This window comes from Triturus cristatus, chromosome 6 (assembly GCF_964204655.1).
Source record: "Triturus cristatus chromosome 6, aTriCri1.1, whole genome shotgun sequence".
NCBI lineage: Eukaryota > Metazoa > Chordata > Amphibia > Caudata > Salamandridae > Triturus > Triturus cristatus.
This window is the reverse complement of record NC_140589.1, coordinates 329,686,596-329,698,190: the sequence shown is the minus strand read 5'-3', so window position 1 is coordinate 329,698,190 and position 11,595 is coordinate 329,686,596. Positions and strand designations below refer to the sequence as shown.

The 11,595-nt window shown below is 43.7% G+C and overlaps 1 pseudogene; it reads left to right on the top strand.

Moving 5' to 3' along the window:
- The first annotated feature begins 6,968 nt into the window (after positions 1 to 6,968).
- LOC146817136 (U2 spliceosomal RNA) lies at positions 6,969 to 7,169 on the top strand (annotated as a pseudogene).
- Positions 7,170 to 11,595: the final 4,426 nt, after the last annotated feature.

Genomic DNA, 11,595 nt, shown 5'->3' with positions numbered 1-11,595 from the left:
GTAATCTGAAAGTAATTACTGTGTAATTTAAACTGCATTTTAAAATGATACAAACATGTAACCACTGCAAATCCATCCTCATTTGCATTTCTGTGTAAAGGTCTACAAATGGAATTGTATTTTACCTACATGTACCATGTGCTCTGGGTTAATTGCAGTATAAATCCAACACTGGCATCAGTGTGGGTTTATGAAGATGAGAGGTTTGATAGCAAACATCTAGGGGTGCAGTGAAGGCATCATGTAGCTGGGGAAAGCAATAATCATGAGTTTTTAGCCCATGTACTCATTATGGTTTATCTGTGCACTTGTAATCTCTAAGAATAGACATAGATATCATAGGGACACATCCAGTCACACAGATGTGCCCGCACATGGGGTATAGTTCACCCTGCCTTAGGCTGAAAGCCCTACTGTAGGGTTACTTAGCTATACCATATGTAGTGGTTTGCAGGAGTGGAACACATGTGTGCCATGTCGACTCTTCACTTTTCTCTGCACCAAGACACGCAGACTGCAATGGCAGTTTGCATGAGTTTGGTGAGGGGTCCCTTAGGGTGGCACATTTCATGCTTCAGCCCTTAGGGACCCTCTTTAGTCCCAATGCCCTAGGTGCCATGGATACCATTTCCTAGGGACTTACACAGAGGCTAAATTGGTACCAATTGTGGAACAATGGCACAGTTTAGGAAAAAAACACTGGTACTGGGACGTTGTTAGTAGGGACCCAGTACACTGTGAGTCAAAGTTGCAACATATACCAGGCACAATAAGGGGGGGGGGCTAATGCAGACACCTGACTTGGAAGGGTTGGTACCCACACTCTCCTCCCAGATCCAGGATATGAGTTTGAGCTGTGAAGAGGGTGGTTTTGTTGATGCGTCGCAGGAATCGTAAAAATAGTTTACACTCTGATATACCTTACCATGGCTGTGACGATTGCCTCTTGCAATGTGAGAGGCATGTGGACTGATCTAATCAGGACAATCGTTTTTGATTTTTGTGCCAATTTACCCTCTGATATTATTTGTTTACAGGAGTGTCATCTTGTTTTTCGGCCTAACTACTCTTCTTTTCAATAGTATTGGATAGGTGGACCATCAGTCTGGTGGCAATAATAAAAATGATGTGGTAGTCATTTTATTCAAGAACAAACATTGGCAGCTTCTGGATGAGAAAGTACTTTGCCCAGGGTGGGCGGTCCTACTTTCACTCCTTATGGATGGCATACCTCTTAGGGCATTTACTGTGTATGGCCCCATCAAGAAACCGGAGTGAGAACAACTGTTTCATATAATTAAACCTTTCCTTTCAGTTGCCACTCCGCTGCTTCTGGTGGGAGATTTTGATTGCATCATACATTGTAAGGATCGCCAGGAGACTAACGCCGGGTACACTCTGGACGTGACATCTAAACTCCTCAAAGCTATGATGTATGATTTGGATTTATACTAGACGTACAGAAAAAACATTCCACTTTACCTTGGAGAATCATTCAATGGGGAAGAATTTCTTTCTGCCTTGGGTCCGGTACTCAGGAGCTCCAGTCCAGGGTTAGATGGCTTGCCCTAGGAATCAGACCATAAATTCTTTAGCCTCTTTTGTGCTAACTTTTTATGGTGAAAAATAGTTTTGAGCATAACGCATTCACTGAAGATTTTTCAGCAGGGTTTAGTTAATATTGCTCGTCAAGAAGGAGATGAAACTTCTCTTCTCAACGTTGACTACAAGTTGGTGTCCAAGGTACTGGACCGCCGGTCCAGTGCAGCGTTACACACTAGCATTCAACAGAATCAGACATGCATCATTAAAGGGCGCTCTATTGTGGACAGCCTTACCACCATCAGAGATGTAATTTGGTACAACACAGAGTGCAATATCCTTTGGATGTCCTCAGTTTGGATTTTCTAAAAATGTTTAATTGTGTCTCTTATGCCTTTCTCTTTACAGTGTTGCAGTGCCTGCAGATACCTCCTAATGTGATCCACATGCTGTGCATCATGTATAAACTTGCATGCAGTGTTGTTATCATAAGTGTTTTCTACACACAGGGATTTCACATCCTAGCCGGATTACGACAGGTATGCACACTGTCTCCGGCTCGGTTTGTGTGCGCTTTGGAGCTCTTTTGGGGCTTTGGGACAGCTTGCAAATTTGCACATCCCTGTCGCCACTGCCCCCACCAAAATCCTGGAAGTTTTCTTTGCAGCAAAAGACCATACCTCAAAAAATTGGGATGTGGTACATGGTAATATGGTGAAGAAGATTTCTTTATGGTCCACCAAGCTGACCTTGGAGGGCAAGGTTCTAGTCATTAAAGCAGTTCTAATGCCCTTGATGCTGTACCTCGCAATGGTATTTCCACTAACAAAACCTGTGTTACAAAAATGTGCTCAACTTCTTTTTTCATTCCTTTAGGGTTCCAAGATGGAACAACTCAGCAGAATAAAGGTATGCAAGCATTGGAAAAACCGGGTAGAAGAATTTGCCTCTTTTCTGTTCTCCAAACTCCTTTGTCACACAGTCTCTAGAACCACTGACTCTTACTCATCTGTTGCCAGTTTCTTCACACTCTATTTTGTTGGTGCCATTTTAAGAGGTTTCGCTTTGTATGTACCAACTAATCTTATGCCTTTGGCCCAATCTGTTACTCCTTATTAAAAAGGTTTGCTGTCCTTTTTGATAACTTTGGACTTTAACACACTGTTAACAGACTTGTGTCAGGACGTTAAACGCCTGAAGAGGGCTGTGATGGCAAGTGTACAGCCTACACTGCTGGGCCCATACTCGGAACAACAGTCGATTTCTGTGTGGCAGATAAAGAACCATCGAGAACTTTCCCATAGCTAGAGTAACTTAGCTTGGATGAAAGATCATGCCTGTTTACTGGTAAAAACCTTCCAGCATCAAAGAGGCTTAGCCCCGTCTGCACCCTGCCCGAGGGATAGATATGCACAAACTTTTTTGTCCTTGATAAAACCTTTACTTCTCCACAGAGCAAAACTTTTGTATCCTTTGAGAGGATTTTGTGTGGTTGTATCCTCCCTACTGCTACTCCCATACCTGCTTATCGTCTATTGAATTGTGGGAAAGAAACCCTGTGGGAAGCACAGATCCTTCTACTGTTTTTCCACAAAGACTTGAACCCCCTGGTAACAGAAATGTTTGGACAAACTGACCAAGTGGACAAAGGGGCACAGGGTGATCAGCTGGCCCAAGACCTTTGGAAAAGGGACAGTGGATGAGTTGGGTCATATAAGTCCTCCCACCCCCATTGGATCTCTCCCCTTTTCAAACCCTGCCACTGGGTTACATGGATTGGCATTTGTATAGGCCATAAATAGAATCTTTGTAGATGTGATTCTATGCCATGCTGTGGGGGATAGGTGTTCTCTTTACACAAACAGTTTATTTTCCTTTTGTCTTTACTTACTGGTGGGGCATGTAATGTACTTTACCTTGTATATGTGCTTTTATCTTTTTTTTTTTTATTGGCATTTTCAAAAAAACAACATTGCATACAATTGCAAAAACAGCCAGTGAGTTGCTTATATAATACAGGGTTACATTTCCATAACAAAGTCATGTGTATTCTTATCATATTGATATACATAATAGCGCCGATATATAGTCCCAATAACACGGTAAGTATCGCCATTATATAGGATGCAACAGTGCTTTTATCTTTAATAAAGGTTTTAAAAACAAAAGATTTCTTGCCCTTACAAGATGGGGTGTTAGTTAGAAGCACCACTCCTGTCTCACCGCTACAGCTTTTGTTACAGTGGGCCAATATTGCAAAACCAGCTCTCAGGGTTCCAAAACTGGCCCCCACCTTGGTGCCCGAACTGACCAGACCTGACCTGCCCTGACTGTTGCCACCTAAAGAATTTCCTTTGATTATCCACATGTACAATCCTTTCATTGAAACTCACCTCGTTGATACATTTTTGCTCCGGTTCTGTAGCAAAATTCGTGGAGGGACCAAATAAAAAAAATAAAATGTGGCATTTAGAATGGGACACCATGTTATATGGTCACTCTTAAATCAGACCCAAATGGGATTGGAGGGTTAGCACACCACCCCAGTCACATTTAACATTGGTCCTCATAGAGGGTTCATTGTTTATCAAGGGCAGCCCGCCTTTTGTCATAAAGGACAACTGTTCTGATATTGTCTGTCGGAACTGTGGTGCTACTACCCACTGGTCGCAAGCTTGCCTGGAACCCAAAGAATACAAATTATGTGGGGAAATTGGCCACTTGTTATGCTCCTGCCCTAAGAATGAAATGAAAGGAAAATACGTTTTATAAAGTGCTCAAATGCCCGAGGGCATCTTGGCACTGGTAGCACAACAGAAGGATCATTATGATACCTAGTTATGGAGCTATGAGTTAAAAAGCCAGGTGTTAAGATTCTTTCTAAAAACTAATAGGGAAGAACTGGTCTTTACGTCGAGGGGTAAGACGTTCCAAAGTTTGGTTGTACCATACACAAAGCTTCTCCCCCCCCAACACATTCTTCTAATCTTGGGTACTTTAAGGTTGGCTGCTGAGGAGGATCGAAGTGGCCTAGCGTAAATGTATCAGATCAATATATTTTTCAAATAGTCTGGGCCTCTCCATGTAAGGTCTTAAAGGCGATGCAAAGCTCCTTAAAGTCTATCTTATCAACTGGCTGACAATGAAGCTCCCCTAGAGCCTTAACCACTGAGCTTTGTCTAGCTATTCCCAGCAATAGATGAGCTGCCGAGTTCTGCAGAACTTGTAGTTTGCTAGGGAGCCGTTTCTGTGAATTGATATAGAGACCATTACAGTAATCTATTTTGGATAGGGTGAGGGCAGTCGCCACTAGTTTCTTCAGCTCCATAGGAATAAAAGGTTAAATCTTTCTCCGAATTTTTAACGTAAAAAAGGCGCTTGAAGTAATAACATTCACTTGTTTGTCAAACGACAGATGTTTATCAAAAATCACCCCCAGATTTTTCACCTTAGTGACCTGGGTTGGAATGGAGCCAAGCTCCTCCAGCCTCCAGTCCGGTGACCAGATCGAGGTATTATTTCCCGACAAAACACCTCCTGTTTTTTTTAATTTCAACTTCAGACAATTGTACGTTATCCAGTTGTTAACTTGTTGCATGCAATTGCTGAAGGTGGCCGCTGACTCTTTGTGGTTGCCAGCAACTAAGACAACAATTTGAGTGTCGTCAGCATAACAGACAACCGAAAAACGGGGCCACGTAAAGATTAAACAGTGTCGGGCTCCGAGATGATGCCTGCGGAATCCCACAAGGGAGAAAATAAGAATCTGAGTGGTAGCCAACCAAAGACACTGAGTGCACTCTGTGTGAGAAAGGAGGTTAATAGTGATAGAGCTAAGCCACTTATACACAGGGATTTAACACAGTCAATAAGAATCTTACGTTTGATCGCAGTGAATGCCGCTGAAAGGTCAAGAAGGATGAGCACTGCAGAGGTCCCCCCTACCCCCCCACCAAGCGATGCCCTTAGTTCCTCTGTGGCAGTAATTCGAGCCAGTTCCGAACTGTGTTGGCAGCGAAACCTGAAGTGTGAATGATCCAATAGATCATTTGATTCCAGGAATAGGGTAAGTTCTTTATTAATTACCTTTTCTGCAATTTTGGCAGTAAAGGAGAGCCTATGCGGTAGTTATAAGCAGCGGAAGTGTCCAACTGGGGTTTCTTTAACAGTGGGAGAACTGAAGCAACTTTCATATTTGATGTTACGGAACCCTGCCTAAATATTTCATTAATAATTGGCATTAAAACGCCCGCTATAGTTCCGGAAACTGAATGTACGGTATCTGGGGGACAGGGATCCGATGGAGAACCCCAGTTTTTGGAAAACCAGAAATCTGTCTTTTGAGGGGAAGATACTGGTAATCCAGTCTGTTTTCCTACCTATTTTATTGTTCTTAGCTATGGTTTACACCCCTACGCCTTCTATGTTGATACATTGTCAAAAGATTGTGTTTACCTTTTTTTGGGGACCTAAAATGGAGAAGTTAGTATGTCACAAAGATTTTGTATCGTTACGAAATGGAGGACAGGACATGCCTACCTTGTCCATCTTCTTTGCTTCTAAACTGTTATGTCATACACTGAAGAGCATGGAAAATGGGCCTCATATAGGAGCTTGTTTCACACGCAATTATGTATCCTATTTCTTCCATTGCTATCATTTAATAGCTTCATTTTTTGTCTCTTCCCCTCTATTATGCTTCTCTACTACCCTTTTTAAAACTTCCTCTGATAAAAGGCAATTTGGCAACTGAACAGGAACTTATGTATCCTATCTTGAAAAGAGAACTCCAAGCACAAGAAAAATGTGTAGTGTTGGGTCGTTTCTCTCACCAACAGTCCCACCAGGTATGGACCAAAGTGTGGCACAAGGAACTCTTCAACACCCAGAAAGACTTGGCATGGATGGTTGTCCACGAATGTGTTCTGATAAAACATTTCCAATACCACCATCCATTTGGCATCCTCCCCTAGTTGTCCTCGTAGTGGCTGTTCCTGTGAAGAAACTATTCCTCACCTTTTTTGGAACTGTTAATTTGCTCTGCAGTTTTGGACTTCCCTGCTAAAACCATTAAAAGGGATCACAGCTATCTCTGCACTCACCGATGAAATGGTGCTTTATGTTTTTTGCCTCAAGTGCCTGTGCCTCAGAATCATACATTCTGGAAACTTTTGAACTTTGATTGCGCGTATCCGACTTCTGTTCTCACACAAAGAACTTACAAGATTGTAGAATTTTGTGCTTAGATAAACTATGTACATATTATTTCATTGACTCTGTACACATAGGGAAAGATCAGGTGTTTGAACTAAGGAAATTAGCAAAAGGTTGTAATTGGATAACCTAAATAATTGAATTTTATATCTTCCACTGAGCCGAACTGCCCTGACTTTTTTGTATATTGTGCCCTTTCTGAAAATATGTAAATAGCTATATTATTGTACTGTTGGTTGTGGAACATTAAATAAAAGAATTCTGTGCTTATCAGTTGAATATCTGATGCGTCCTTTATCTGGGGACCATATATTAATAGATTTTTTGGGACACGGAGATGGAGTAGGAGCTTGCCCTGCCCACTCCAAGCATCAACTTGGTATTGCAGTAGCTCCAGGAATGGTGTGTATTGCTTCTTTTTCTCTTTGTAGGAGGCTAGCCTAGTATATGGTGCACATTTATTTAAATTTAAGTGCTGCACCTCCCACTAATCCAGCTGACCCTTATGGTGATTTTATTGGCCTTTGATAACCATAGAAAGCTCTCAAAGTTATAGCTGTGGAGAGTAGCCTTCAGGCTTATCTTGAAGTGTTAAGCAGCTTGTTTACCAGTTTAATCTGTAGTGTGAGGTAAATGAAAAAGAACCACTCAGTGTTTATATAAAAATACTTCTGTGTATTACACAACACTCACTAACACATTAGTATATCTCCTGCCTGGAGATATCAACTCAATACACAAGAATACTTCAAATGCCAACAGGTAAGTAGCACAAAATACAGTGCTTTACAGGAGGAGACCAAACCATATACTAAAAAAGTGGAATGCAAACTGCAAAGGAAACAGGACTTGGACCAGAAGACCTAGAGGAGCCAGAGACGCAAGGACCCGCCCAAGGTAAGTATCCAGGAACCCCACTGAGGCTTTGTGCAGAGTGGGAACACAGCCGCATGCCCAATGGAAGTCAATGAAGAAGTCACAGTTTTAAAGAAGGACCCTTTCCAGAGGACCCCGAAGAATTCCCTTGGAGGATGGAGGACGGAAGGTTGGAGAGCCACCACACCCATCAATGCCCTGGGAACCAGGTTACCCACACCAGGGAAGCCAGGTGCATATGGGTGAAGAGACTTCAGAAACCTCTGTAGACGACAATTGAAGTCTTAGAAGAAGGTGCCTCTGGAGAAGTGGAGGAAGGAGTTCGGTGGAACCCAAGGGTGGATTCTGGAGGTGAAGAACCTGCAAGCAGAGGGAACAGAGTCTATGTCACTCGCAAGTGACCAGGAGGCACGAAGACCCAATGCCCACTGATGTCGGAAGGTTCAGAAGAGTCAACAATGACCTTGTTGCTGCAGCTGGGAGGACCAGGCGATGCTGAGTAAGACTAGGAGCCGTACACAAACTGTCCCACGTTGGATGTCAGTGACTAGGTGGTCGGCGTGTGGATGGAGAACCAACAAGCCTTGTTAGCCGCAACTGGCATGGAAGACTAAGAAGGAACAACTTTGGTACTAGCAAGCTCCAAGGGACTCATCAACAGCAGGAGAGTCATAGCAGGCCCTGGCAAGCAGGGGAGACCACTGAAGCAGTAGTAGACGCTCTGGAGGACCCACAGGCCAAAGGCACAGGGGTCGCAAGAGGACATCAAGCAGCTCACCAAGGATGATGGCCCACAGTGCGGAGGATGTGGGGAGGATGCTGATCTTGGAGGCAAAAGATGCTGGAGACCAAAGATCTCTGGATTGTAGAGCCAACAAGCCTTGGCAATGGCAAGTCAATTTGGTGCACAGGGTTTGGTCCCAGCGGTTCTGATGAAGGACACTGGCCTCGAAATTGCATAGAGGACAGGTCAGGCCTCGAGGAATTTGCAGAACCACCACCTGTATTGCAGAGCCTCTGGAAGTCCATAGTACAACAGAAGCAGGAGACAGGTCAGCTTCTTTGCAGTGCCTGCAAATGTATGGGGTGATTCCTTCACTCCAAGGGATATTTCTTTGGGTGTTTTTGGGTGTCCTTAATGCCCACAGGTCTGTTGAAGAACCTGGCAGAAGCACAGACACAGACGAGCGAGACAAGGAGCAGCAGCAGTCTTCCTTGGTGCAGTCTCGATTCCAGTTGAAATCTCACAAAGACCAGGTGTCAAGACAGTCGAAGAGCGACGTAGTTTCAGGCTCGAGTCTTGTCCCATGACAAATCTAAGGACCAACCCAGAGGTGAGCCCTTAAGTACCCTGAGGAAAGGGTTGGAACAACTTGCAGGTCCCTTACAGATGTGAGGCTGGACAGAAGGGAGGATACTCCCCTGTTCTTTGTCGAATTTCACACCAGAGCGGGAGCTGAGGGCTCCCTTAACTGGCTCAAACTGGAGTATGCAAGGAGGTCACCAAATGTGCTCTTCAAATCAGTCTGGTGGTGCTGGCCAACACCCCACTGCAGCCCAGTAGACTAAGTCCTGTATGTGACAGGGAACCTATTGTTCTACCTTTCCCTGTTTGAGCTTGGCTCAGCAGCAGGAGGGCAGAATCGTGTTACCAGGAGTACAGGGATCATACGGGCCCACCAAAGTGAGGGACAGGAGAGGAATCTGGAACACTACCTGGCAAGCAACCATCATACTCCACGATGACCCTGCAGGGAGGAATGGACTGAGGCACCCACCAGCAAGTTTCTACCTTAGAGCTGACGAGGGGAAGATCAGGTACCCAGGACAACCCTTTATTTATTTAGTGTTTTCTATAGCGCGAACAAGACCAAGCAATGGGTATCAGAGCGCTTCACATATAGATAGCATTGTAGCTTTAAACAGTACCAGAACCAATCATATATAGCATTGTCGTTTTAGCGCAATAGAAACCTATAAACATGTGAGGCGTGGAGAAAAACATTTGTACAATCAATCATACAATTCGAAATGGCCTAGGTTACAGCTTACAATACATTTAGGATTGTTCTGGGTATTCTCTGGGGTGACAGTAGGGGTAGTAGTCTTCATGCACTAGTCTCCGTGTGAGTAAGAACCAGCGGGATGCGAGGAGTTCCATCTAGAGTCTGGTAACGGATGAGTTACAGAGAGAGCTACTCCGCAGGCTAGGGTGGGTTGAGTGATTGTCTGAATGGGGCTTCTAGAACATATAATGAACGGGCTACTGCGGATTAAGGGAGGAATTTGGTAATTAGGAAGGACTTAGCTTTTTTTGTGAATGTGGAAGTAGATGAGATTTTCCTGATGCCTGGTAGGAGCGAGTTCCATATTCTTGGAGCAGCTCTGGAGAAAGCGCTGTCATATATTTTTTTTCTTACTGAAGAGTGGAGGTTTTAGAAGAAGAGTACAGGCGCACCGCGAGAGTCTGCTTCTTCCAGAAATCGAAATTTTCTGTGCTAGATATAGTGGTGTTTTGTGATAGCTTGCCTTATGAGTTATGCAGGTCATCTCTAGTTGGATTCTTGCTTCATGAGGCAGCCAGTTGAGAACTTTTAGATGTGCGGTGATGTGGTCAAATGTTTTTGATCAAGTTAGTTGTCTTGCTGCTGCATTAAGACCGGCTTAAAGCGGGGCTGTTGAGACTTTGATAAAGTAGTGCATCCATATTCCAGCCTCGAGATGACTAACGACTGTACTGCTGTATTGAGGTCTAGTGGTTCGATGTAATGTTTCATTTTTCTGAGGTAGCTAAGGTGAAACGTGCATTTTCAGCCATCAGGTTGATGTGTGATTGCATATTAAGCTTCTTGTCTAGAGTGATTCCTAGCGACTTGGTGGAGTCCAACAGTGTCGGAGTGCAGTTTAGTGTAGTGATTAGCATAGTCCAATCCTTCCTAACTCTGGAGTTTTTTTTGGGGGGGGGAGATTAGAAGGAATTAGATTTTTTGAGAGTTTAGCTTAAGGTGATTGTTAGCCATTGGCTGGTCTTTTTTAATGCTTGGTTCGTCGTCTTTATTTCTTCCAGGGAAGTGATCTTAATATATAGCTGAGTGTCGTCCGCAAACATGTGGAAGGAGATGTTAGCCTGCTGTAGTATTATGGTTAAGGGTTCAATATAGAGATTAAATAGTGATGAGGATGGAGTTGAGCCTGGTGGTACTCACAGGTTAGGGGATGGTGTGGATAGATTTGGATTCACCAGGAATCTTTGCGTTCTGTTGTCTAAGAAGGATTTAAACCATTTTAGGACTGTTCCAGATAAACCCATCCTGTTCTCAAGTCTCTCGAGAATTTTGCCATGGTTAACAGTGATGAGAGCAGATGAGAGGTCTAATGCCAGTAGGGCGTCATCTACAATATGTAGAATTGCTATTTTGGTGCTGTGCCCGGGTCTGAAGCCTGATTGGCAGGTGTCGAGAAGCTTGAATTCTATAATGTGTTGGTTAAGCTGTTGTTGAACACATTTTTCTATTACTTTGGCTAACATGGGAATGTTGGCTATCGGTCGGAAATTGTTTGGATCCGAAGGGTTCTCTGTTGGTTTTTTTAGGATGGGGATGACTTGGCCGGTGTTTAGGCAATCCGGGATGGATCCTTGCGAGAGCGATGCATTGATTATCTTGGTCCACATGGGGATGATAGACTGATTGATAGATGACAGGCAACTCGAAGGGAGGGGGTCGTTAAAGTGGTTGTTCGGTTTTATAGACGATAAGATTTTGGTGATGTCTCTTTGTTCATAAAGTTTGAAGGAGGACCAATGGGCTTTATTTTTGGATCCTGCCAGAGTAGGTTGGATTGGATGATTGGTTGGAGAATTGTTAGGGGAGGTGGGGTTGACAGCGGCAGTCTTGAGTTCCTTCTCTAGGGTAGTGGCTTTAATAGTAAAGAAGGAAGAGAATTCTTTACAACTTAAATGTG